This window comes from Chrysemys picta, chromosome 7 (genome assembly GCF_011386835.1).
Source record: "Chrysemys picta bellii isolate R12L10 chromosome 7, ASM1138683v2, whole genome shotgun sequence".
NCBI lineage: Eukaryota > Metazoa > Chordata > Testudines > Emydidae > Chrysemys > Chrysemys picta.
The window spans coordinates 93,994,022-94,018,817 of NC_088797.1; the positions used below are offsets into that span (position 1 = coordinate 93,994,022).

The 24,796-nt window shown below is 43.7% G+C and overlaps 1 protein-coding gene and 2 long non-coding RNA genes across 15 annotated transcripts in view; 1 reads left to right on the forward strand and 2 right to left on the reverse strand.

The window, feature by feature from the left end:
* The window catches only part of ATAD1 (ATPase family AAA domain containing 1), a 33,416-nt gene extending 29,112 nt beyond the window's left edge, over positions 1 to 4,304 (reverse strand). Inside the window, exons 1-2 of one of the 13 annotated variants that reach the window (XM_065553503.1) lie at positions 3,382 to 3,515; positions 701 to 797 (exon numbers count right to left, since the gene is read on the reverse strand). The gene's annotated coding sequence lies outside the window, so the exon portion shown is untranslated. Of the gene's footprint in view, positions 1 to 700; positions 798 to 1,464; positions 1,896 to 3,106; positions 3,898 to 4,218 lie in introns of those variants that run through there. The other 12 variants (XM_065553510.1, XM_065553507.1, XM_042856846.2 and 9 more) reach the window with 12 other exon arrangements.
* On the forward strand, positions 3,968 to 16,635 carry LOC122174342 (uncharacterized). The gene is made up of 2 exons (XR_006176029.2): positions 3,968 to 4,101; positions 16,136 to 16,635. It is a non-coding gene; the product is annotated as an uncharacterized LOC122174342 (long non-coding RNA).
* A 4,986-nt stretch (positions 16,636 to 21,621) lies between these two features.
* On the reverse strand, positions 21,622 to 24,779 carry LOC122174343 (uncharacterized). Its single transcript, XR_006176030.2, has 2 exons — positions 24,240 to 24,779; positions 21,622 to 23,708 (listed from the first exon to the last, which is right to left on the reverse strand). It is a non-coding gene; the product is annotated as an uncharacterized LOC122174343 (long non-coding RNA).
* Between the last annotated feature and the right edge of the window lie 17 nt (positions 24,780 to 24,796).

Genomic DNA, 24,796 nt, shown 5'->3' on the forward strand with positions numbered 1-24,796 from the left:
CTCTTTTCAAGATGTAAGCATAGATAATAGCTGAGTGCTTTTATTCAGGGACCTTCCCTCTCTTCCATTTGCTATATTTTCCTGGTAAATTATAAACTCTTTAGATCAGGGAGCATCTTTTTGTTGTACTGGTACAATACCTAATACAATGGGGACCTGATCCATAACTATGGCCTCTGAGCTGCTACCACAAAACAAAGCATACTGGCAACCACCTCACCTCAAACCCTTTTAGGCATTTCCTCCTCCTAAAATGGCTCCAGTGCACACCATGGATTAAATGAGGGGGCTCAAATATCTGTGTACTTCACAACCTTCTCTTGGAATCATAGAATACCAGGGTTGGAAGGGACCTCAGGAGGTCATCTAGTCCAACCTCATGCTCAAAGCAGGACCAATCCCCAAACAGATTTTTGCCCCAAATCCCTAAATGGTCCCTCAAGGATTGAACTCACAACCCTGGGTTTAGCAGGCCAATGCTCAAACCACTGAGCTCTCCCTCCCCCCTTTCCATCACTCCCTCTTTAACTAGCAGGTATGAGTGCCAAAATCATTGGTAATCAAGTCTTCAAAAGCTGTCACAGTAATACCAATCACCTCAATACAGCTCTTGGCTAGCCTAAATCCCAATCCCTAAACAGGCCCTCCGGCTCGCTTATAATGGAAGTCTTCATTAAGTTACACATAGTTTATTACTTACATAAAGGTAAAAAAGGTACTAAAAGTGTCATTTCTCCTTCCGATTGTTGTTTCATTCGCTATAAATAGCACTGTGGTTTTTATTGTGGCAATATTGTCTGAAAAGAGTCAGAGACCACACCAAGGACATCAGAAGGTCACAAGATTGGAGGAGAGGTTACAGCACGCCTTCTCTACTTTTAAAACATCCAGTATGTCTGTCTCATGGGACTTTCCCCAAATAATCTGCCCAATGTCAAAAGCATATAAAGACTATAGGATATACGCTAGAGGGCAGGTACAGTAGCACAAACTAACATTCCATGCAAAGAACCACTGCTTTTTGCATGCGCACTTTAGTCAATGAGGAAAGGGTTTAAGGTCATAGAAAACTCTGCCAATACATGTTAAAAACGTGCTCCATAGGAGAACTGTTCATTCAACATGCCCCGTTTGAAAGCATATATGTGCATTAAACAGTTAAATTAGCTATACCAATTCTGCTTAGACTGTCAGTAAAAAGTGCTAAAAAAGTTGTACACCACCAAAAATAGTACAGTAGTACATAAGATCATGCTAAATTTTAATCCTAATAACTCAGTCAAATCAAAACATATTTTTCATCTGACTCCTTACACACATTTATAACTAGGGCCTATTTTCCTGCCAATTTCAGCCTTTTATCTCCCAGCTGTTATGGCATACTTTAAAAAAAAAAAAAAAAAAAAAAAAAAAACACAGAGAGAGATTTGTTTTTATAATTGGTAAATTTATTTTTCCCCTCACTTCTCCTCATCTGGAAACTGTCAAACCACTTTTTGTTCTTATTTTACACATGCCCGAGATCACCAGTTCACCTTCAACCAAAGTCTAAACCCAGAATATTTTGACCTAATACAAGAAAGCTTGATAGTGTTAAACGGGGGCATTTATAAACGGGAAACAGATGTAACCCAACATACATACAACAGTAGGCCTAACTGTCAAATAGTTATTGGGGTACTGGACTTCATTTCTATCTGAGGGCAGATGGCATCAATTATGTATGGTTTAGTCCCTATTGCAGGTTAATCCAAAAACCATGCTGTAAATTTGCCAGAAGCTCAGAGGGAAACCCTAAAAAAGGAAGAGCTCACACCAACTGCTTTCTTTAGTATTTGGGTGAGCTAAAGGATTCTCATAAGCAACATGTAGACTCTTCCCATCAGGGTGGATTTGATTTAAATCAGTAGTCAGGAAGACTCAATTTAATCATGGATTTCTACATAAAAGTGCATTCTTGTTGGTTGTTATAACCTTAAAACATATTCTTCACAATTCAGAGAGAGATGAGACCCAAACTGAGTCTCTTTTAAGGCCTGCTGCTATTACAGGTTTTCCCTTCCAGTGAGAGAATGGTATGGTAGATCTCAAATCAATGAAGGCTACACTCAGAAAGACCTCAAGACTTCTGGAATATGCTGCTCAAACAGTTTCACTTTTGTTTCTACTGCCTGGCCCTCCCTTCTCCCATTTATCTCTACTTCTTTTCCTTGTCCAGATCTATTTCGCCCCCAACAAACTTCTATTCATTGAACTTTCTGAAAGTTTGCACTTTTAGAGAGAGGTAAGGGATTGACTGTGTACACAAATTTGCAGAGGGACAATAGGGTTGAGGTCTGTTATTTCACACCTCTATATTTTATTTATTTAAAAACATTTTTGCTGTTAACAAGCATATTATCCCTGGAGACACAAATCCACAGTTTGAGAACTGTAAAACTAAGCATCTCTGATGGTATCTTCTAGACTGAGCACTGAGTCCCATTGCGTAGATAGAAAGATTAATCTAAATAATCTATACAGAAGCCCCTGGAACCCTAAAATTGGGTCCCTAATCCATTAACTATTGGAGCTCATTTACAAAATGTTTCTTAAACAGTACATGAATAATATTGTCTCGTACTATAGAATTAATAATCCCTATTCCACAATGAGATAGTTTTAATTAAGGTACATTATGGCTCAAAGATATCTTTAGATAGGTTTATTCCCCTCAAAAAGCATTTTTATAAAAATAATCCAATTTAAATAAAAAAATCAATTTTTTAAAATAATTGATTTTTATCCGTGCTGCTTCCCAACAAGTGTGAACATCATAGGCTGATCACCAATGTGGGCCTACACTGTCCAAAATGGGTAAGCTAGGAAAATACAAAAGTGGCACAGTCAGGAGACGGCAAGTCTCTTCCCAGCTCAACTGCAGACCACCTATGCAACCCTGTGCAAGTAATTTAATCTCTACAGACTTCAATTCCCTATCTGCAAAACAGGAGTGACAGGGTATTAGGACGATTTCAGAGTATAAAGTGCTTTAAAAACCGAAGATAGAGGAGACTATAGGGGCACAATGTTATCGCCAGTCATTGAAGGGCGATAGCGCTGGTACCTCTTGAGCAGGGTGGCTACTCACTAGAGAAGCAGCACCGGCTGCCGCAGTGGCAGGAGCGGGCCGGGAATTACCACTGGAGCCCCGGGGCAATGGCGGGCGAGAAATGCTGCAGTAGGAGGGCAGGGACTGGAGCACCGGGCCTGGGCAGCAGGGGAGGGGGAAGGAGCATCCCGGCCCGGGGGGGCAGCCCCGGCGATGCAGTGCTGGGTGGGTGGCGGGCAGGAAGCACCGTCCGTCCCTCTCTCCCTCCCCCACCCCGAGCCGCGGGTTACCAGGACGCGCAAGCAAGTGCGGGAATCCCCGCCTGTGACCTCCGCGCTGCCCCGGCCCGGCCCGGCCCGCCGACCCCACAGGCCTGAGGGGGCCCACAGCCCGCTCCGCACGGGACACTCACCCCGAGCCAGGCGGCGGGTCACGGGCGGCGCGCGCCAGCAGGAAGGAAGGAAGGAAGCAAGCAGCCGGCCCCGGCGGCGAGTGCCTGTTAACTCCCTCCCCCAGCCCTACAGCAGGCAGCCCCGCACAAAGGTTCCGCCTTGGCCGGGCGCGCGCGGGGCGGGCAGCCAGCGCGGCTTCTCTCCGCCAGTACAGACAGCGGGAAGCCTACGCACACCCTGCTGCTGCCCATGGGGAGCTGCCGGCCTGAGGGATCCCGGCAGCTGAGCGCCGCCCGGCGATCACCCATGGCCGGATGGGCCCCCCGCTGCGGGGCTCGGCGCCGCCCAGGCTGCGCGGCCAAGGTCCCTTTAGCCGCCGACTGTGGAATGATGCCTCTCGCCTCCCGCCAAGTCACGCTGCCGCCGCGCTGAGGGCGAAGCCGCCCCGCCGTGGCAGCCTGGTCCTGCGCTCTAACTGTTACAGCCTTGGACAGTTATACACCCCGGGCTCGCCGTTCCTCTGCAGATCACCGTGACAGCCCCCAAATCCATACTACCCGCTGTGCTGTGCCGTGCCGTCTGAGGTGCCAAAGTCTCCTGCTCCCTGCTACAATAACAGTTACGCATTTTTCAATATAAAAATCATTTAAATCTAAACGTATGGTCAAATTTAAATAGTACAAGTGATGCTATAATAATTGAATAATTCATTTTCATATGTAATTGAATAAAGACCTGCATTGTAAATGGTACGTGGAACTGCTGCGGAATTTAGCTCTGACGTGGTGCAAAACACACCCGGCCTTTATTACTATCCACGTTGTACAGATTAAAAAATGTAGGCCCAGAGAGGTAAAATTAGTTGTTGAAGGTCACACAGGAAGTAAGTGACAGGGCTGGGAATGTTCTTTCGCAACAATTCTTTCCTAGTCCTCAGTTCTAGCATCTATATACCAATATACTACTTTCCTAATGCAATACATATGTTTTCATACAGCCAAGTGCAAGTTACTTGATATAGATCAACTAATCTACGGAGAACAAGCAGTTGGAGGTATATAAATTATTAATGATTATGTCTCTGATCCTCTGACACTTATACACATGCTTAATTTTATACACAAGTACTCTCATTGACTTCACTGGTGTTCCTCATGCTCACAATGTTAAGCAGATACATAAATCTTTTTAAGACTGGGACCTATTATATTTGAGCTGTGTCTTATCACATGGAGAAAAATGGATTCCATAAGCTGCTTCAGCTAACTGGCTTCCCAAATAATATGGGATAGATCCTTAGCTTATTGACTTCAATGGAATTATGACAATTTACACCAGCTGAGGATCTTTCCCTATTTAACTTCTAATTTAAAATTGACTGAAATATTATTCCAAGTGAAGATATAGTAGCTTTATGCTAAAAGTACAATAATTGTATGATTACAAACTATAATAATCCAATAACTAAAAAGTTTAAAATGTTATTCCAAGTACAGAAAATGTGTATTTTATTTTGTCACCAACTTCACTTCTAAGGTTTGACAGTCATCTGTCAGATTCGTCTAACATTACTCTCCCATCTTTCAAAAACATCAAATTGTTTTGATTCTCCATCCACCCAAAAGGGAATCTGTCCATATGGTTCACTCCCAAATCCACAAGTGACACTCTTAGTATTAGGCATGATGGGGTGGCGTTGCTTGTCAAGAGCAAGATTATCCCCAGGGGAGAAGCATTCTGCTCCCAAAGTATTTCTCTCTCCTGCTGGCTCAGAACCAAAATTCACATCTCCTATTTGATAATGTAATTCCAGGCTGGGCACATTTGTTATTGTTATTATCCCCATTTCTCTGGTTTTGATAAAGGGAAGAGACTTGAAAAATATGTCTGCAGTTTTCTGACCAAAAAAAAGGATATAGTTTTTATGGAAGGGGTTTAACTTGGTGGATTGACGGTTACATCATCAAATCTCCCTAAGATTTTATATAGCTAGTGATGTATAAAATTTAAGGAAACTACTTAATCAGTAAACATTTATTATTGTTTTTCAATTTACTGCCTCAGCTGTCTGTTTACTGCAGGACCATCCACTAGTTTAAAAAAAGTAAGGGTAAAAAGTTAAGATTTTAATACACTTACCTTCTGTGTTAGTTATATATGCTAAATAAACCTAAAAAGAAAGGTCTGAGTAGGTCTTGCCTTGAGTAAAAACTGTCCATGCCTTTTAGTTGCGGTGTAATACTTTGTGAAGTCTGAAAGATGAACTAGTGAAAATCATTTTTGTCTTCCTTCACTCTCCTTCATACCCCTACCCCACTCCAGCCTTTTCTTCTGGTCCAAATCTTAAATTTTGTACAATTGTTATATATTGTATGCCTACCCAACAGCCACATAATACAACAGGTGTAAAATCAACAAAGTGCACATATTAAACAATAGATGTCTGACCAGCACACGCATAATAATAATACAATAGCTGTCTGACTAGCAAAACCAGAATAAAATAGTTGTGTGACCAGAATGCATAACAAAAACAGTTTAATATTTCAAACACCTTATTAGTCTAAAAACATTTCCTAGCCTTAAGTGGGACACTCAGTACCACATATGTAAACAATTCTAATTTGGTAATACAAAGCTATATTACTAGCAGAGAACAAATAATATTTAATATTAATAATGAACAAACAAACTTGTATCAGAGGGGTAGCCGTGTTAGTCTGAATCTGTAAAAAGCAACAGAGGGTCCTGTGGCACCTTTGAGACTAACAGAAGTACTGGGAGCATAAGCTTTCGTGGGTCAGAACCTCACTTCTTCAGATGCAAGTCAGATCAATTAATATTAATAATGAATAAACAAACTTGTGTTATAGCTTATGTATCTCATAACCTACTTACTTGGTTTTATTCAAACTTTCCAGAAAAAATATTCATGTTTGTTCAGATACATACTAAGAGAAGTATCAGTTAAAAAGCATTTTTGACAGAAGTTGAGAGGTGGAAACAGGGACTTGCAATGGAATGTTTCTTACAACCTTAACAATATATATTTCATTATTACCTTTTAATTGAAAAGAGAACATAAGTGAGAGTTACCAAAGATTCTTTAGTGTGACCTTCACAAATATCTCTCTATATTGCTTTGGGGGTGGAATAATGACCTCAGATCTGGGATTCATCAGTCATGAAGTAAGGAAGTGTGGTTTGAAATGTTAATTCTCAATTCCCATAAACGCAGATTGATAGATGAGGCATAAAATGGTTCCAGATGCTACAGTTTCCAAACTATTCATCTGTGCTCACTTTTCTCTATCTCTATAACCTGGAGCAATTTTATTGTAAGTAGGCCACCTGCATTCTCAGATTTACCTGAATATGGAAAAATGCCCTTGAATGTGTTTGGAAAATGGTGGGTTGACACTTAATCTCATTTCTAAAAATCTGGAAAAAAAAACCTGAGTTTCTAACCCTAAAAGCAAGTAGCTTGACTAAGTAATCAGTGCAAATATGTATGGAAAATTTACTTTTGGAAGATACCTCATTAAATGAAATTGTCATTACAGTTTACAGGATCTCCACTCTTCCATTTCACAAGTACTCTATTAGAAGGCGGACTGGAACCCTTTCAGTGTAATTTAAATAAAGGAAAAAATGGTCTTGCAGCAAAAGCACAGAACAGTGAGCCAGGAGATTTTGGCTCTTTTCCTGGTTCTGACCTGATGTCTTGTGTGACCTTAGGCAAGTTAGTAATCATCTTTTCAGCTTTAGCCTCATCGGCAAAGCGGTGGTGAGGAGATCTAACTTAGGGGTCTTGTGATGCTTAACTCATTTACATTTTGTAAAATACTTTGAGATCCTCAGATGGAAAGTGCTATATAAATAAGTGGAAAGTATATTTATTAACTAAACTGGGAGAAAGCTTTTCCTTTAGGAGTTCATTTTTAAAAAAATGAAATAACCATTTTAATACTTACCCCCTAATGTCTCATGTCTCTCATGGAGCCCTGAGGACCTTTCTGATTTATTATTGTGCTTTTCACCAACCTTCTACTTTCGGTGGCTTATGTCATAATTCTTCTGCTCAAAGAGAAGTATATGGAACTCCTTTTAGAACTGCAGCTGCTGTAAGGTGCCCTGCAGGACTGGATCAGCACCCAGTGTCCCAAGGATGGAATGTTTATTTAATTTATTTAAAGGACCAAGGAGCCATACAAAAGTGGCTTACAGCTTTCTTTGCAGCCTCTTCTTTTCCCCACTCCAATCTACACTGGGCATCAGCCAGCCAGTCCTGAAAATGTGGACCATTATTCCTCAGTTGTTATCTGCAGTTCACACACCTGTTAGAAATTCAGATTTTTTCCCTTGGTTTCCTAGGTCTTTAAGATATTCAAACATTATTCATCCACCAAGAAGCTACAGTGGCAGCTCCTGCTATTTATTCTTGTATCTTATTCTTCTTGGGCATTATTTTCCCAGTTGACTCCAAATTAATTATTAAATTTCCTTTCTTACTTATATTTTTTCTTCATGTGACCTGACTCTGCAATTAGCTCTTAATTCTTTTACTTTATTTTACTTGTGGTTACTTTGTGTCCTTTTCATGTCCACTGATCCTCACTGTAGCTCTCATCTTCACAATCTGCCCAGATGACTCTCCTCCAGCTCCTTCCCCATCCCCTATCCCCTCACCTCTCATGTCTGAATGTCGTTTTCCAAAAGACTTTTCCCAACTTCTGCCTAGTTGCCACGGTGCATCCTGATGGAATGTTGCCAGAAGCCCCAGCCACCCAGCTCAGAATCTTGTTTTAAAGGAAAATCATACACTTTACTACTCAACTTTTCAAACTTTTTCATATCGTGTACCACTAATAGACTGTCTCATGTATCACTTTTTCCCACATTCACAACTGCATGAACCACCTCCCCTTCATGATCATATAGACCACTTCCCCTCCATTTCCAGATCACATTACATCCCCATGGCAACTACAGCAATTGCTTACATAGAAATGTAATATTAGGAAAATATTTAATGTAATTTTAGCTGTCTTTTCATGTAATTTAGCAGCTGGGAACAAGCAGGAGAACCAAAGTCATTTGACCAGTTAGCTCTTGATGGACAACCAGGAAATGCTCTGTGGACCACAGTTTGAGATCTGCCGTGATATTTGTCACTTCTTGTCCTAAATTACTATATAGTGTTTCTGTGTGCTGATAAACAATTGGCCCAATTAATCTCCAAAGTGATCAGTAATGCAATTCAGAGGTGAATAATGCAATTTCTGAAAATAGAGAAGTTTGCAAATCCTATTGGAAAATCTCATGATGAAAGTCACATAAATTGAAGAATTAAAATTTTGCTCCCTCTGAGACATTGAGGCAATTCTCTTCAAATCCCATCTTCCTATTTTCTTTCATTTTATATTATAATTTCAACAACAATAATAATACAAAATAGAAAAAGTTAAAGTTAAAGGAGAATCTATGTTATGAATACAAACTCTGAGCTTGTGAGCCATTCATCTGCTGTTGTCTTCAATAAGTCTCCTTGCATCAGTTTAATTTGTTTTCTTCAATGTTTTAAAACTAGCCTCTCTCTGAGACAATCGTATGCTCCATTTTGTCCCTACCTACAATTTCTCATGTGCTGGAAAGGGGGATGGTACCTACATCAAAATAGCCTGGGATTCTGTTTCACCTTGGCTATGAAAAGATAGGTAGTTTATTACAAAGTTAATCATTTTATTATTGGATATTATTAAAAATCATCCACTGCATAGCAGTATCCGAAGCTGGAGGATTCATCCAAGCACTCCATTTTGCTAAGGGTATATCTACACTGCAAGTGATGGTGTGACTGTAGCTAGCTAGCACGGGTAACAATAGCAGTATAGATGTGGTGGCATGAGCTTCAGCATAGGCTAGCAACCAGAGTATCCAAGCATCTCTAAGGGGTATGTCTACACTACAAAGAAAACCTTAGACTCAGGTTTAAGCCCAAACCCGCCTACTGTCCACACATGAAGCCTTCTGAAATGCACCAGAAACCTCTCAAGACTCAGGCCTGCAGACTTGCCCAGGGGCCCGGGTCCAAGCCCGAGTCCTGTTGTGGAGCAGATTCAAGCCCACTCATTTTGCAGTGTAGATGTAGTGGGAGCCCAAGTCACCAAGCTCGTGTTCAGAGAGTCCACCGATGCTGTCCCATGATCCCCTAGGCCTGTGTTTCCTGGCCCGTCTGTGCCCAAATTTCCCACTCTATTCCCAGGAACTGGAAACAGTCTCCTGGTCCAAATACAGCTGCTAAGCATTTTAACCCTTCCTTTCCACATGGACTGCTCAACTGTAAAAATAGTTAACCCTATTGTGTATTAGTTATGACCAGCACTAAGAAGAAGCCCTAAGCCAAGCATGCTGCTAGCTGGCCAGAGGAATACAGCCAGACTCTGGTAAATCTGTGATGTGAAGAGAATAAAAGCCATGGCTTCCGCAAGAGCATAAAGAAGACCACCTGTACACAAGAATCTTGGAGAGGCTGGTGGCAATGGGGATCTACCAGCCTCCCAAATCAATGCTAGGAGCGGGTCAAGCACCTCAAGACTGCCTACCGCCAAACCATGGATGATAACCACACCTCAGGGAACGCCCTGTCTACCTACCTCTTCTAGAGGAATTCTATTAAGTGCTGGGAACTGTCCCACACACAGAGACCACAGTGCTGCATGACAATCTCCTGAGCAGGTTTATAACCCCAGAATCAGAGGCACCCCTGGTAGATAGCCTGCAGCCTCTGTATGAACTCCCACAAAATAACTGTTGCTGATACTTGTCCTGGATCAGGCTATGCCACTGGAGCAGCTTCAGCACATCCTGGGGCCATATTCAGAGGACCTCTTTGCGGACGGTCTTGAGGAACAGCCCACTGCACAAGAAGCACTAGCACCTGTAACACGCTGCTGGGAATAACCAGAGTTGTGAGCCACTGTGTTACCTCTCTGCCTCAGCAAGAGTGAGCTTTACCGGAGATTAGACTTCGTGTTAGCTCCCTGTCTTCCTCACCCGCAAACTCCTTGAGACTCTATCAGTCTTAACCTTGCCTAGCAGGTAACAACCAATGAACTACGGTCTCCAAGCTTCTCAGAGATGTATCTCTGCAATGCACAGCACATATCACTCACAGTGTTTCTCAAATGTGGCCACAGTGGCTGCATGCAGCCACCAAAGCCTTTTCTTGTGGCTACAGCCTTCTGGGTGGTTATGGGGGGGGGGGGCAAAGCAGTGGCTCCTCTCTGGAGACACAAAAGCTGGAGGAGCAGGCAGGCAGTGAGTTTCCCACTGTCCCAGGGACGATGGTGTCTGGCTCTAGCCAAGGGGCTTTGGGCTCTGCTCCCACCACCCCTAGTCCCCATTGGCTCCCCTAGTGCCCCATTGCCCCGGACTGGTGCTACCTCTGTACCCACCTCCGCATCCAGGGCTCAATTTGTCCCTGGGATTGCCAGGGCTGAATAAGTCTGTTGTGAAAAGTGATATTTGTGTGATTAATATCACTTTTCACAGCAGACTTAATAGCTAGCAAAACAAAAAAAAGCAACCAAAAAAGCAAAAGAAACAATAAGAAAAAAGACAAGAGCTGGTGGCCGCACACTGAGGCCACCAAAATTTAGTTGTGAGAACCCCTGCTCTACATTCACAGAGGATATTAAGTTTGTTGCTCTTTTAAAGAGTACATTACAGCTTATTAACTTAACTGGGGTAAATACACCCTTCCCTTCACTACAGCACTATTAGTTTATTGATCCCCTGTGGTTCAGTCTCCTGTCTCCCTTGGCTGGGGATGAAAAGATGCTGGATGTGTTGGCCACAGACAATGAACAGCTTGGCTATCAGAGAAAGAAGAAGGACAGAAGACTAGAAAAAGAAAGAGAGGCTGCCCAGTATGAGGAGAAATTGGCAGCAAAATTCCTGGAGCATGATCGGAGAAAGACAGAGCCCAGCAGGAGTTTTTTGAGAGGTTGCTTGCTCTCATGGCCACCAGGCTGCAAGCTCTAGCTCCAATCCCTCCACACTAAGTCCGCTCAATGCTACTAAGTCCTGCAGCCTATGCAGCTTTTGGACAATCCCGGAGTTGGCTGGTCGATGGCCTAAGCCAGGGGTCGGCAATTTTTCAGAAGTGGTGTGCCATGTCTTCATTTATTCACTCTAATTTAATGTTTCACATGCCAGTAATACATTTTAGCGTTTTTAGAAGGTCTCTTTCTATAACTCTATAATATATAACTAAACTATTGTTGAATGTAAAGTAAATAAGGTTTTTAAAATGTTTAAGAAGCTTCATTTAAAATTAAATTAAAATGCACAGTCCCCCAGACCAGTGGCCAGGACCTGGGCAGTGTGAATGCCACTGAAAATCAGCTCACGTGCTGCCTTTGGCACACGTGCCTAAGCAATGAACACTACAGTGAAACAGTCAAATGTACTTGGTTCATTCCTCCTCGCCTGTTCAGCCACAACCCACGTGTGCAAAACACACCAGAAGAGCCAAGGAGAATGGGAACACAGGGAGGACACAATTCCAGCAACAGTGAAACTGCTATGGTTGCAATGTTTGTAGTTGGGCTGTTTTGTATTTTTGTTTGTTTGCTTTCTTAACATGCACTGTTTTTGTTTACTGTCTTTTACATCTTCATGACAGCTGGTCTGCCTATAAAAGTTTTAAAATTATAATTTTTATGTGCATGTTTACAATAAAGTGTCTAATTTGCAAACAAGGCTACATGAGCTGGTTCTATTAAATTAATTAAAATGAAACAAAGTAATCCATAAACTGTGTGTTGAGGTACATAAACAGTTTTCATAAAATGCATAATAAAATTCATTAAAAAAAATCTTCCTGAGCTGCCCCATCCTCAGAAATTGTGGGATAAATGGGCATAATTTAAGTGTGAGATAATTATTCTATGTCATTCACCTTCATCCTGTCACCCTGCAAACATATTATGTGGGCACACAAAGCATCTCTGATTTCCCTTATGTGTGTGGATTCTATCCCAGTAATGACAAGTGTACTTTCTGAGTGCACGCACCATTACAGCAATTCAGCAGTGTCTTGAGCCCACTTCTGGTGAAATGGCTCACCTTTGGCCTCACAGATGTTGTGCAGTGCACTGCAGGCCACAGTAATGCACAAGACATTGACAGCATTGGCACCCAAATGCTTTTGAAGGCACTGCCATGTGGATTTCAGTCTGCCAAATGCACATTCTACCACCATCCTACAGCGACTGAGTATGTTGTTAAACCTTCTTTGACCAGGCCCTCTGAGATCAGGATACAGTTTCATAAGCCATGGCAGAAGGAAATACCTGGTGTCCCCTAGAATAACAGTCAGGACAGTGACTTCATTTATAACAATGTCCTTTGGAGGAAATAATGTGTGAAGCTTGTCTATAAAGGTAAAGTCATGATTTCTAGGAAACCCTGGCATCATGCACCTTGCTAGTACATCCCACATTGGTGCCTATGAACCTGCTTTGTGGGTGACCAGGGCCTGCATAATGATGGAATAGTACTCTTTGTGGTTTCTGTTCTTGTGCTCCTTACAGAGGGCACGCTATGGCTATTGATAACCCTAGCGCAGCTTGGGAAGCCCATTCTCTCAAAACCAGCAATTATTTCAGGGAGATTGTTTATGTCTTCAATCTTTGGAAAAACCACAGTCCTGATTGCCCCACAAACCTCCACCACCACAATCCTCATAGTAGACTTGCCAACACCAAACTGACTAGCTATGGTCCCATAGCAGTCTGGGATAGCCAGCTTCCAGATGGCAATAGAGATCCACTTCTGGACTGGCATGGCCTCCCCAGTCCCTCTGTATGTGGCCTGATGCTGGAGGATCAGGGCAAGCTGCTCACAAAGCTCTGAGAATGTCTGCTTCTTCATGCAAAAGTTCTGGAGCCACTGCTGGTCATCCAGGTCCCTGTGATCCCATCAGTCTGTGCTCGTGTCAGTCTTCCAGAAGCTCAAGTCTACATATGGGGAATCTGCGCTTATGCCAGAGCAACATCAGATGGGTCATGGATGCTATCTGTGCCACCATTTGAGGTGTGCCTTTGATAGGACAAATACTGTTGCCAAAATGTCCACCAGATGTTCTGCCTGATTCCCAAAACAGGAGTGAAAGTGTGAGCAGAAGTTCTTCACTGGCGCTGGAGCCATATTGCTGGCTCCAGTTGCAGGGAGCATGCACACCTAAAAAATGTCTTGGCTGATTGTGTTGATGGCCTAAGAGTACTTCCGTTCAAGTGCTGTGGATGGACAGACAGGTTTCCCACAATATACCCTGAACCAAGCCCTAAAGCAGCTACAGCTAATAAGGGTGCAACAATCCCTGAGATAAGCCCCAAGAAACCACAATATCTGACTCGTGTGCATACTGCAGTATGGATGCATCAGCACAGATATGAGGCAGATGTATCAATACTATGTGGATGTTCAAGTGCGAGCTTGGAAAGAGTGGGTCTGTAGGCAGAGTGGCAACATAGACCTGGATTTACTATACAGTGTAGGGCTTGTACTCAGGTTCCTATGCTGAAGCCCATGCCACCACATCTACATTGCTATTGTTACCTGTGTTAGCTAGATTAAAGCTGTGCTACAGTCACACCTTCATTTGCAGTCCAGACATACCCTAAAGGTGAGACATACATAGGTTACGTCTTTCCGTGGGATCCCCGCTAACCCAGTGGCAAAACCACCTGCCACAGTTAGGGCCCTGGGCTGGGACCCTGTGGAGTAGGATGGGCCAGGGGCGGCTCTATGTTTTTTTGCCGCCCCAAACACGGCAGTCAGGTTGCCTTCGGCGGCATGCCTGCGGGAGGTCCGCTGGTCACGCAGATTCAGCAGGGTTTCTGTGGGTGATCTGCCGGTCCCGCGCCTTCGGCATACCCGCTGCTGAATTGCCGCCGAACCCACGGGACTGGCGGACCTCCCGCAGGCAGGCCGCCGAAGACAGCCTGACTGCAGCCCTCACGGGAACCGGCGTGGCTTGCCGCTCCAGGCACGCACTTGCTGCGCTGGTGCCTGGAGCCACCCCTGGGGTGGGCCAAGGTTCCCCCACCCCTGCGGTGGTGGCTTACTCACCAGAAGCTGAAAGACTTGTGCCTGGTCTGTGGACTGCCCCAGCTAGGAGGCCGCAGGCCCCTAGACTGTGAATTGCTGTCTTCCCCTACCAGGAGGCTCTGGTCTAAAGCCTGTGCGTTGCATGGCCCCACCCAAAAGGCCAGAGCCTCTAGACCGCTGATGGTCTGTTTGCTGTATGACGCAGTGAGGCAGAGTGGCCCCCCTCTGAGCCTGACAGGGAGAGACCATGACAGCCTAAATATGCATATCAGTTTACACAAGACCATCCTTTTTCAGAACTGCTGCGGTCTCAAAGGGCAAATAAATTTATAATCTAGACAATATTTTCTTTCCTGTTTCTTTTTAAAAACCTCAAAGAGCACTGTCAAGAGAATCAGCATAAATTTAAAAAATGTGGTGCTAACAGCTTGCCTTACTAATTTACTCCACTTATACTATTTACTTTTTGTACTTGCTCATTTTGAACTGTGAAACTAAACTGATCAGTTTACTTTCTATGTTTTGTGCACTAGCATAATGGCTGTTGTGTTTGGGTTACCAGCACTGCAGGAGAATGTTTAGGATTCTTCCCTGCTCCACCTCTCTTCCCCAAAAAAGAATCTGTTTGCTGAAAATAAAGAATAAATTAAATTCAAACATACACATTTAAAAAAAAAAAACAAAAAACCTCTAAAATCCAAATCTTAGCACTAAACTGTTTGGCCACTAAACTTCACAGATGAAGAAAAATTCAGGAAGTACACAAAGAAAAACAATAGAATTGTTTCACAAGCCAACAAATGTCAGTTCAAAGTTAAGGTTGATGCTTATGTTTTATGCCACACAAATTTGGTTGTGTGTTGATTTCTGCCACAAATTAAACCTTATTTATAACATTGTTTTTTGTACAAATATTTGCTGCCTTACTGAAGCAAAATCAGTTTAATACATTCTATATTCTTGGCTAGGGTGAACAGACAGCAAATGTGAAAAATCAGTACGGGGGTAGTGGGTAATAGGAACCTATATAAGAAAAAGACCCAAAAATCGGGACTGTCCCTATAAAATCGGGACATCTGGTCACCCTATTGGAGGCTCAACACAGGACTTTATAATTTTAGGCTCTTGTTACCCCAAAGGGAGTAAGGTAACGCTTCAGAGAGAAAATACTAGAAAAATGGTAGGGGGAAAGATAGAAAAGGAAAGCCCCTTTTCTCAGAAGAGTAGATTCGGCTAACTTCCGTGTCTGTCACCAGTGGATTTAGCTTACAATAAGGGTATCCCTCCCTCCCTGTGTGATATAATAAAAATATAGAGAGACAAGGTAATATGGTGCAAACAAAAGTAAGTATATTAAGGGCAAAGGTACAGAAAACTGGGGAAAATAGGGGGGTAAGGGAAGAAACACAAACTTAACCATACAGTGATTCAGTGACTAGTTTTAGGAGCTTGAAGCTCAGACCCACAAAACCTCCCTTGGCGTTTAGAAAACAATAAAAGAAACCCCAATACAGAAACCTTTCCTATGATTTAGGTGCAGTGGACACAGCGTGCAGGTGCGAAGCCCAGGACTTTCTACTCTCTGGCTGATTTAGAGCCTTCGGGGAGGACTACTGGGGAGTTCCGACGACTGTTGGACTTCGTTGCAGGCGGGGAGACCGTCTGGGAAGATGGACACCAGGAAAGCAGGACCCTCCACAGGTAAAATGGATTCAGTTTGCTGTGACGAGGATAGTGATGACAGGTCTCTCCTTCCTCAACCTCGCTGCGGGATAGATGGTACTCTTCTCTCTAGCTTTGGAGTGTTTAGGAAGACCCGACCGTGCACGCGCTGCTGCTAGAATGGACAGCTCCACGCAGGCACTGAGCAGGCTCTTATATAGTCTTTTTGGCGGGAAAAACTGGTTCTGTCCAGTTTGAGCCAGAGGACTCCAGTGTCTAAGTTGTAAACATGTTTGCCTACAAGGATGGAGTCCAAAGGTCATAGTTCATATATTCCATATTCAATTCTATTAAAGCTAGTGATTCACTTAACATTACCTTAGAAATAAATTATTAAAACTACTAATTGAACATATTAAACAACACCAACATTTCTGACTTCTTTATACCTAATACTCTGATCCTGCAAGTGACTGCATAAGGGCTGGTCCCTAAAATCAGTGAATCTCTGCAGGTCCACCCACAGATCAGCATGATCAAGGCTTTAGATTTAAATCAATATCTTCAAGTAAAATTCTCCTGCAGAAAGGGATAAGCAGTGGCGTAGCCAGGTTCTGAGTGTAGGGGAAGCAAACATAAAAAAGGCGCCCTCCCTTGGCTCCTCCTCTGGTCACGCCCCTTGTCTCCTCCTCTGGCCACATCCCCCCTTGGCTCCTCCCGTTCCCCCCCCAGATTAACCCCAGGGCCCGGCTCAGGACTCCTGTGGGCTTCCCAGGGGTGCGGATACCCCCGTCCCCCCACGGTCCCGGGAGAGTCTCTCCTGCCCAGCCCGCTCTGCAGGTGTCCCCGCCGGGGTGCGCCGCCCATCCCCACCCGTGGGGTCCCATCCCCCCGCCCCAGGCTCCTGCGCCGCGCCAGAGCCTGTCCCTGTCCGATCTCGGCCCCGTGCCACGGGCGGATCCTGGCTCCGGCTCGTGAGTTGCTGGCTGAGCCTTGCTCCATGGCGCTGATGGGCTGGGTTGGGCTGGGCTGGGCCGGGCTGGGCCCTGACCCTCCCGTCACTGTCCGGGGTAATTGCCAGCCCGCTCCCGGCGCTTGGTGCGCTCCACGCGGGGCTCGCCAGCCAGGCGGCCTTAAAGGCACAGCGGACCTTTTGCCTCCCCCCTCCCGCCGCGATGGGATGCGGGGGCCGTGAGCCGCTGCCAGGAGATGCTGGTGCTGCCGCATTAGCAAGGGGCGGGGAGCTCTTGGCCGCCCAGCCCTGAGCCGCCGCAGGCAGGAGGTGGCTGCGGCGATGTTGGGGTCGCGTTGAGCGTGGAGTGCGATGGCCGAGGAGCCAGCCCCCTCACTCCTCCGGCCACGCCCGCTGCCCCCCCACATGGCTCCTCTGGCCATGCTGGTGGCAGGCGCTGCCTTTGGAAAATGTGCTGAGGGGAAGCGGCTGCTTCCCCTGCACCCCGCTAGCTACGCTACTGGGGATAAGGAATATATTTGCTGGTAAACACTGATTTATACAAAAAGAAAAGTTGTTTATAGACTCTGCACTCTCATCCCTTAGTTTCTTGCTGCTGTTAGCTAACATTATGCCAAAGGTACTGTGAATATAAAGGTACAAACTAGGGCTGTTGATTAATCGCAGTTAACTCATGTGATTAACTAAAAAAATTTAATCGCGATTAATCTCAGTTTTAATCGCACTGTTAAAGAATAGAATACCAATTTAAATGTATTAAATATTTTTGGATGTTTTCCTACATGTTCAAATATATTGATTTCAATTACAACACAGAATACAAAGTGTACACTGTTCACTTTATATTATTATTTTTATTACAAATATTTGCACTGTAAAAATGATAAACAAAAGAATTAGTATTTTTCAATTCACCTCATACAAGTACTGTAGTGAAATCTCTTTATCGTGAAAGTGCAATTTAAAAAATGTAAAAATTTTTGTTACATAATTACACTCAAATATAAAACAATGTAAAACTTTAGAGCCTACAAGTCCACTCAGTCCTACTTCTTGTTCAGCCAACTGCAAAGACAAACAAGTTTGTTTACATTTACGGGAGATAATGTTGCCCACTTCTTATTTACAATGTCACCAGAAAGTGAGAACAGGTATTTGCATGGGACTTTTGTAGCTGGCATTGCAAGGTATTTACGTCCCAGATATGCTAAACATTCATATGTCCCTTCATGCTTCGGCCACCATTCCAGAGGACATACTTCCATGCTGATGACGCTCGTTAAAAAAAATAATGCGTTAATTAAATTTGTGACTGAACTCTCTGGGGGAGAATTTTATGTCTCCTGCTCTGTTTTACCTGCATTCTGCCATATATTTCATGTTATATTTGTCTTGGATGATGACTCAGCACATTGTGTTTTAAAGTACACTTTCGCTGCAGATTTGACAAAATGCAAAGAAGGTACCAATGTGAGATTTCTAAAGATAGCTACAGCACTCCACCCAAGGTTTAAGAATCTGAAGTACTTTCCAAAATCTGAGCGGGACGAGATGTGAAGCATGCTTTCAGAAGTCTTAAAAGAGCAACATTCCGATGCGGAAACTACAGAACCCGAACCACCAGAAAAGAAAATGAGCCTTCTGCGGGTGGCATCTGACTCAGATGATGAAAATGAACATGCATCTGTCTGCACTGTTTTGGACTGTTATCAAGCAGAACCCATCATCAGCATGGACACATGTCCTCTGGAATGGGGGTTGAAGCATGAAGGGGCATATGAATCTTTAGTGCATCTGGCATGTAAATATCTTGTGATGCTGGCTACAACAGTGCCATGTGAACGCCTGTTCTCACTTTCAGGTGACATTGTGAACAAGAAACGGGCAGCTTTATCTCCTGCAAATGCAAACTTGTTTGTCTGAGCGACTAGCTGAACAAAAAATAGGACGGAGTGGACTTGTAGGCTCTAAAGTTTTACATTGTTTTATTTTTGAATGCAGTTATTTTTATGTACATAATTCTACATTTGTAAGTTCAACTTTCATGGCAAAGAGATTGCACTACAGTACTCGTATTACATGAATTGAAAAATACTTTCTTTTGTTTTTTACAGTGCAAATATTTGTAATCAAAAATAAATATAAAATGAGCGCTGTACATTTTGTAATTTAAATCAATATATTTGAAAATGTAGAAAACATAAAAATATATTTAAATAAATGGTAATCTATTATTGTTTAACAGTGCGATTAATTTTTTTAATTGCATGATTAATCGCTTGACAGCCCTAGTACAAACATTAGAAAATTTTGGTTTTCAGTTTTAATTTTTTTCCCTAAAAGACCCACATCCTAAACCCAAATTTTGACAAACAAATGTCCAAAATCTGATTCTCCAATCCTGCAAACATGGATATGTTTAACTTTACTCACATGAGTAGTCCCATTGAAGTCAATGTCTTTGCTGCATTATATTATAGCTTTCTAAACACATAGGGCCCAATTTCTAGGACTGCTCCACCTGTTTGGTGTCATTCACAAAGCAACCAGAAAGTTGGATTAACCAGGTCCCTATTTGTTTAAGGGGAACTCACACGTTACACAGAGCTAGCATAAGTGGCTCTATCAAAGTGCCCAACATAACCCCATGGAAGAAAAGAAGTGTAAGTCAGGTCATCACCAAGCTATTGGCAAGCCAGGGCTGTTAGAATATACCCTTTTGTTGTGGGCAGTTAGAAGTAACCAAAAGCAACATCCATGTTACTCCAGGGCCCAGACATGCCCTTGGCAGATGGCAAGATAAGGGAAATGCAAAGGTGTCTAAGAGACACTGTTGCTGTCACCCCAAATGTGCTGACCCTATGTCAACCACATCTGAGGTTCTAGCCCATATGGTATACTTCCTGGTGAAAGATGTATTTAGAAACCAGTAATATAAATGGAAATAGATTTGGAACACTTGTTGGGTTATGTTTGTTTGTTTGTTTACAGTGGAGAAAGGGAACATTTTTGAAAAACAAATATAATACATGCAATAAATGTAAGTGTTGATTTTGAGCCCTTGCATTTAACAACAATGGGGAGGGCATTTTTCACAACTGATCAGTTGTTTGGATTTAAAAATCCTAGTGGAAGAGATACAAGTGACCTGACCTCTCATTAAACAAGGTAAGGTAGAATACACATGGCATGATACTGTTTTCCCTTCTACTACTAGTACATTGTTATGGGTGATGTCTCTGATGGGCTTGATTCTGCAACACTGAAGACAACTGAGGCTTTACTAGTGATTTCAAGAGGGCCCTACTCTGGCTAATTTGGATGTATTTTCTTTTTCGGATCCATGTAGGGTGACCAGACAGCAAGTGTGAAAAATCGGGACAGGGTGGGGAGTAATAGGAGCCTATATAAGAAAAAGACCCAAAAATCAGGACTGTTCCTATAAAATTGGGACATCTGGTCACGCTAGGTCCATGTGGAACCCCTCAAGGACTCTTGTATTTATGCTTCATTGTTGTTGTAGGTATCTACTGCAGCCTTTTATTTAAGAAAAAGCAAAAGAACATAGCTGAAAAAGCAAAAGAACATAGCTGTTGTTTTTCAATAGGTCTTTGTTAAGAGGCCTATTGTGTAGACTATTTTAATTTTATTTGCACTATCCTTCAAGCTACTTACTGTCTTCAAAGGATTCTTATGCTTAGAGAGTATCTTTAAAGAAGAGAAAATTACTTACCTTGTAATTCTGCTTCTTTGAAGATATTATCTCAGGATTCTCATTCTCCCACCTAGCTCCCCTAAATTTGGAGGATGCTGTTTTCAAATAGTGTTTCCATTCTTGATGCTCAGCGTTAGAATGTCCTCAAGAGTTTTTTATATGTATACCATCCCTAGTGTTAGGAAATTTATTTTAGCATTAGACAATACTTCACCTTTCTGCTCAAAAAGAAACTGATAATTGATGGTATCCATTTGCTTTCCAAGTCAAAAGGCAGAAGTTCCATCTGCTGATGCGTGTGTGGCTGTGAGAGAAATATCTCTCTGCAACTTGTCAGTTTTGGGGATTCTAGCTAACCTCATGATGGAAGCTTCTCTCATCTTAATCTGATGCAAAATTACTCCTCCCATCCCCACCCCTTGATAGACTCTGGGGTACCTGCTTCTTTTGTTTTGCCTTTTGGGAACTTTCCACTGCTTCCATCAGACAAGAGGAGGAAGTGTTTTCTCTCAGCGAGAGCAAATCCATTGTCCGAAGGTGTTTTACTTTGAATAGACGATCAGTCGAGTACTGATCACTCACCATTGTCTCTGGCCTGGCAGAGACTAATACACTCCTGCTATCTCATAGTGGATCCACATACATATATAGGCTTTCCATGACACAGTAATTTAATGATTCAGTTTAATAACATATCTGACAATTCAAAAGTGATATGGAGAGAACCCCCAAATCGTCACACAAAGCAAGTAATTTTCCCATTCAGGTGAGGCACAATTGGGTTCATAGGGGCAATTCCTCAGAACTAGCAGAAGTGGAGTACAAGTATTTGAAGTAGCAGATATGAGAGATTTTTATAATCTACACACTATGCTCTGTCTCCAATGCTCTTTAGCTATATGTATGGTGGGAATGATGCAAAAACAAGACATATAGCTCTGTTGAGTATGGAAGAGGTGAGAAAGAAACATAATTGGTGAATTGCAGTTGTTAATGTACTGCTACTGTGCCCTCCTGCTCTCTGTTCCTATTGTCAGGTTGGATTGACTCCTCTGGGACCTATGAGGCTGCAGGGGGCAGTAGGTGCCCATATACTAGCTCAGAAACCACCTCTATGCTGGAGCTTATTCTTTAGAAAATTTAAACTAATTAATTGGCATGACAAGTTATACTAAAATGTTGCTAAAATGTAAAGGAAAAGAGACCTCAGCTCTTTACCAGAGGTAGATACAACACATTGTTTTGGTAGTTTAATCTCATATACGTTTCTCATTAAGTATCAGGTTGTTATATAGATTTCATGCTACATCCACCATTATCCTCATGCACAGGTTTTTCATTGTTATTGTTTGAAGTCTTTGATCATTTCTCATAATTGATGAAATATCTCCTTCCCTTCTATTTTAGACAATGGAGTAAAAAAATCTCTCTGCTTCAGTCTTTTCTGTTATGCTGATTACACAATCATTCCATTGGGTTTGTGTTTCCACTTCTTGTTAGTTATCATTGCATATGTGTGGACAGCATACCTTATTACACATATCTGCGTTGTGAGGTATCTGTTATGGTTACGTGACCATCCTGCTTGTGGTTATTTTTACCTTTCTTCCCAGTGTCTCATATATCATGCTTTTAGGTTTTGGTCTAATGTTTTTAGCATCACTCTGTAAGGCTATGTCTACACAGCGTACCTTACAGCGGCACAACTGTGCCGCTACAACCGTGTTGTTGTAAGATATGCAGTGTATCCGCTCTTTGCCAGCTGGAGCTCGCCTGCTGGCAAAATAAAACCACCCCCAATGAGGGATGCTAGCTTTGTCAAAGGGAGCACATCTCCCACCGACAAAATGCTGTCCACACCGGTGCTTTTTGTCCTTAAAACTTTTGTGGGTCAGGGATATGTTTTTTTCCACACTCCTGACCGACAAAAATTTTAACAACAAAAGGGTAGTGTAGACATAGCCTTAGTTGTAGGACTTGTGTAAGAAGGGTATGACAGACAGCAACTATGTCCCTGAATTTTTGGGGAGAGGAGTTGTGGCTGGTTTATAGGTGTTCCCTGCTCATAGAGAACAGGTGGACCCATAACCCATGCTGCAGACTGATTACTTACTCACCCTAACTGGAAATGACAACTCTGTTTCACACCAACTTTAAAAAATTGTTTTCCTTCTGTATTTTCATGAAAACAGAATTGCATCAGAGGAAAGAGGTAGTTGTGAGTCTCGCTCTATCCTGGTGTTTAAGAGTACTGGCCTGGACTATAGGAGACAAATTCGAGTCCCTGCTCTGCTTGATTCAGTGCAAGGACATGAACCTAGGTCTCCCCCAAATCCCAGCTAAGTATCCTAATCCACCCACCTATAGAACCTCTGCCCAGGACCCAAAACGTTTCCAAATGAAAGTTTCATGGAAACTGATACACTTCTGTTAACATTTAAGCAATCTTTGCCAAGACAGCATATTTTACCAAAACATTTCAACCAGCTGTACTCACAGCAGCTATTCCTAATATTACAGGGCTTAATACAAACTATCTATCCGCCACATATGGTTCCTGCTTCTCCTACACCTGATGCAGCCCCCAGGACCACCACATTTGGTGATTGCTCTACTCCCTGAACTCAGCTATCCTGCATTTGTTCCTCCTTGGAAACAACTTTCCACTGTAGCCAGTACCTGGGAAGATGCTGCATGCTCTAGCAGTTCTCACATTTCCAGTCTCTACATGGTGGTCCCAGCAACCAGGAGCAGCATCTGCATTCAAAGCAGGAACCAGTAGACACTGGTGACATCATCAGTATTTTCTACAGTTTTGAAGGACCATGCTCTCCTCCATACTGATGTTTGCTCCTGTCTCTTCTCCTTGGCCTCATTCCTCACCTACTCAGTCACCCTCTCCCACTTCCTTTAGCTTATTCCCACTCACTGTAACCCCCTAAACACCTCCCCCAAAATAAAAGGAACGGATATGCCATTTGCTACTATTAGATTGTTCACAGGGGCTAGGGTCCCATGTCCCTTCCCCAACGCTGGCCCGTCAGGTTACATCATATAGCCTTAGGGGTAGGGACCATCTGGTCTGTGTGAGCAGCGCCTAGCACAGTGGAGCCCCCTTTCTTGACCGCTCCCTAACATTAGGGAAACAACATGAACGACAGAAGCAGCCTATAGCGTTAGCACTGCATTGGCCGTACCTGGCCTTGCTACCCGGGGGAGGGGGGGAGGAAGGGGTGGGGGGGGGTGTACGCGCGCGGCGGGCAGGTGCCTACATATTACTACACCCACCCCTCCGTGGGGCAGCCAGGCTGCATGGGTCCAAGGTCCGGTTCTGCCCCGGAGTAGCCGAGCTGCAGCCCCACTAACCAGCCCCCCAGCTCCTACGCGGGAGAGGCGGGCAGGCGCTGCGCTCCACCACAGGGAGAGGTGGGTGGAGCGCCGCAGGCAGAAAAGGGCCCCGACGAGCCCCACGTGACTCCACGGGCAGTAACTCCGTGGCCGCGGTAGCGTGAACATATCCTTCCGCTTCCCTGTGGCCTGCTCACCGTTTGCTCCCCGGGACGGATCTCCCAACCTCTCTACGATCAGAGCGTTTCCCCGGGGTGCAGGAGAGCGCCGAGGAGCGGGCGGGGCAGCGGAAGGGAGGAACAGCGATCGTGGCGGCAGCGGGACGCTGATGTGGCGGGACTATTTCTCAGTGGCGACGGCGGAGGAGGCGGGGGGCGGGACAGTCTCCGTCTCTCCTCGGAAGCTGCAGCCATGATGGAAATTTGAGGCGCTCAGTGTCGCTCGGGCGCGGAGGAGGCCGGGGCCGATGAGAGCGGGCGGCCTGCAGCCCCGCACGC